Genomic DNA, 3525 nt, shown 5'->3' with positions numbered 1-3525 from the left:
GACATTCGAGTCTGTAGTCACGTTAGAATTCTTTGCGTTGCCGTAATTATTACAGTACGACAATGCAATGCGTACTAACAACGTGAAATAACACGTGCATTGTAATACAGCTTAACAAGCACCTTAATTAACGAGAGGACACAATCAAAAGGTCCCAGTGGAAGGACTGGGCAACAAATCGAACATTGAAATGATAATTAAATGGACACCCTAGCCGCAAACAGGCGTTGATGTACTTCATTGGGGACATGTTGAAAATGTATGCCCCGACCGGGACTCGAACCCAGGATCACCTGCTTACAAGGCAGACACTTTATCCATCTGAGCCACCGAGGGCATTGTTTCTTTTAGGTAATATCTTGATAAAATTTAAAATTTATTAGCACAATACAGTTCCCTAATATATTAAAAAATTCATAACTTCCATTCTTTTGACAATAAACCATTTATTAGCTGTCAGAATCAAATTATTTTATTATTAAAACAGAGCAACATTAGGAAAAGTTTATATTTAAAATCCAAGTTTTACGTTATGTTCCAACAGGATTACAAAAGCAGTTTTGTAGCTTCAGGCATTAAACCCTTTCTATTAAAACAACGCAGTATACACCGGAGGACTGGTACTCAAGTGTCAACTTTAGGTTACAATATCTCCGGATGTAATTAACATTTTACAATGCAACAAACGGCACTGATTACATATTTGTTTATATGTTCAGATGTGCTAACAACCTAACGTGGTTCCATTTAAAAAAACGTAGGTTTGTGTTAAAAAACATACTTCCGTGCATTTTTGTATGGTTTGTATTAAACAATTACACTAGCCCCTCTCCTCACGTTTGGTCAGTGGAATCGGTTCGACAGTATTTGATGTGGTTTACGAAATATATCCAGCGGTAACGTTAGGTGACTCACCCTATATATATATATATATATATATATATATATATATATATATATATATATATATATATATATTCCTTACTATCATTTATTGTTAACAGTATTAGCTTATTCCCAAGAATAAGCATCTTTCACTCGGTTAATACTCGGCATAAATCAAACCTGCATTTGGATCGGACTTCCTTAACGCTTGTGAAGAAAGCTGTGCAGTATACTGCTGCATCCATTTTCAATCAGCTACTACTCGAATTCAAAAATCGTAGTAGTAACCCACGCGCTTTCAAATAAAAACTGAAGAGTTTCCTCATGGGTCATTTCTTCAATTCTGTCGAGGAGTTCCTTGAAAACTTAAGCTAATTCTTGTTGTGTTATTGATTGCGTTTACTTAATCTTATGAACTGACATTTTTCGGGTTCATAAAGATTTATTTTTATCTGTTATTACTTTTATGTTGCAATTTCATGTGCTGACATGTCCCATGACCTTGGAGATTTGCTCCTCAGTTTGGTCCTACGAAGCTTGACGCGTAAATAAATAAATAAATAAATCTCAACAAGTTGCAAGGCAACTCAGATATGCTCAATAATGTTGATGTCTGGGGAGTTTGATGGCCAACTTAAGTGCTTAAACTCAGAGGAGTGTTCCTGGAGCCACTGTGTAGCAATTCTGGACGTGTGGGGCGTCGCATAGTCCTGCTGGAATTGCCCAAGTCTATCGGAATGCACAATGGATATGAATGGCTGCAGGTGATCAGACAGGATGCTTAGGTACGTGTCAGCTGTCAGAGTCGTATCTAGACGTACCACAGGTCGCATATCACTCCAATTGCACAAGCCCCCACACCATTACAGAGTCTTCACCAGCAAGCCTCCACACCCGTTCACGTCCATCCGTTCGACACAATTTGCAACGAGGCTCGTCCAACTAGGCAACATGTTTCCAGTCATCAGCAGTCCAATGTCAGTGTTGACGAGCTCAGGCGAGGCGTAAAGCTTTGTGTCGTGCAGTCTTCAAGGGTACAAGAGTGGGTCTTCGGCTCCAAAAGCCCATGTCGATGATGTTCGTTGAATGGTTCGCACGTTGCCACTTGTTTATGGCCCAGCACTGAACTCTGCAGCAATTTCCGGAACGGTTGCACTTCGGCCACGTTGAACGAGTCTCTTCAGTCGTCGTTAGTCCCGTTCTTGCAGGACGCAGCGATGTCGGAGTTTTGATGGTTTATGGGATTCCTGATATTCACGGTTCGCTCGTGAAATGGTCGTACGGGAAAATCGCCACTCCATCGCTACCTCGGAGATGCTGTGTCCCATCGCTCGTGCGCCGACTGTAACACCACGTTCAAACTCACTTAAATCTTGATAACCTGCCATTGTAGCAGCAGTAACCGATCTATCAACTGCGCCAGACACTTGTGTTATGTAGGCGTTGCCGACCGCAGCGCCATATTCTTCTTATTTACATATCTCTGTATTTGAGTACGTGTGCCTATATCAGTTTCTTTGGCCTTCGGTGTATATACCCTTCAGGCTTCAAAAATTTCAGGCAGATCAGTTTGCACAAAGAGGTTCCTTAGACCACAGTCTATAAATTATGAGGAACCAGCCCAGTGTGAGATCAGGGTGCAAGAACTCAGATAGTGTAATGCCGGAAATGCATATCCTCCTATTTCCATCTATTGTACTATAATTTTTTCCTTGTTTTGTTACCTCAAGATATGACATTTCTGTCTCTTTATATATTGTAATTGTTTTACTGTTTGTATATATATATATATATATATATATATATATATATATATATATATATATGCATTTATGTCGATGTATAATTGGTTGTTTTGTAAATATTATTTGTATTTTTACGCTGGGTTTTGCCTAGGGAAAACTATGCTATCGAACGAATACGTCGATAGGTCGTGTGGAGAACCAGAGTGTTCAGGATCTTTGAGTGTTAACTCTGTCGCGTGGAGCGCGGGCAGAGGGAGTCTGGCTGGGGTGGTGCAGTGAAGCAGGTGTGTTGTGTGAAGCTCCCGCGAGTTGCCGCGCTTTCGGGGTTGGGCAGCATGTAATTGCGCTCGACTTGCTATGATAGTTTCTCACACGGTGTCGCGGACGGGAAGCATTAGCTGGCGCACGTCAAGAGCCCGTTTCGTCTGGTGACCGTGTCGAGAAGAAGGCGCGCCAACATCCAGCTTCTGCAACAGCGACGGCCGACAATGAGTGACTGTCGCCACCTCCTCGATCGACGGCTTCAAACCTTCAATCAACCATCAAAGAAGACTGGACGCACGTAAAGTTTTAGAACTGTATGGCAGACGTCAGCTTTTCAAACTTTTAAAATTGTTGCATCACAAAATTACAGCAACTCAGCATGAACTTTTGTTGCTCATTTTCCCAATTGCATTACCAAGCAGGGCCCCTTCCTTTTCCCGAATGAACCCGAGTGTCGTTGAAATTCAAACGCCAACATCATTCGATTTCTCTGCTTTAATTTGAATGTTCAGTTAAGGTATTCATAGCTGTCTACAATATTTAGATTACACAAGCACAAATTAAGAGTGCGAGTTTTGTTACCGTATTTTAGCTTACCTGTGACTGCAGCTCAGCTTGGTACGCACTAAAT

At 41.2% G+C, this 3525-nt stretch overlaps 1 non-coding gene across 1 annotated transcript; it reads right to left on the bottom strand.

Moving 5' to 3' along the window:
• Window positions 1-262: 262 nt before the first annotated feature.
• Trnat-ugu (transfer RNA threonine (anticodon UGU)) lies at window positions 263-337 on the bottom strand. The gene has a single exon. It is a non-coding gene; the product is annotated as a tRNA-Thr (tRNA).
• Between the last annotated feature and the right edge of the window lie 3188 nt (window positions 338-3525).

The sequence above is a fragment of the Schistocerca cancellata genome, chromosome 7 (assembly GCF_023864275.1).
Source record: "Schistocerca cancellata isolate TAMUIC-IGC-003103 chromosome 7, iqSchCanc2.1, whole genome shotgun sequence".
Classification (NCBI taxonomy): Eukaryota; Metazoa; Arthropoda; class Insecta; order Orthoptera; family Acrididae; genus Schistocerca; species Schistocerca cancellata.
Note: the sequence above shows the minus strand (reverse complement) of the source record. Positions and strands in the feature narration are given on the sequence as shown.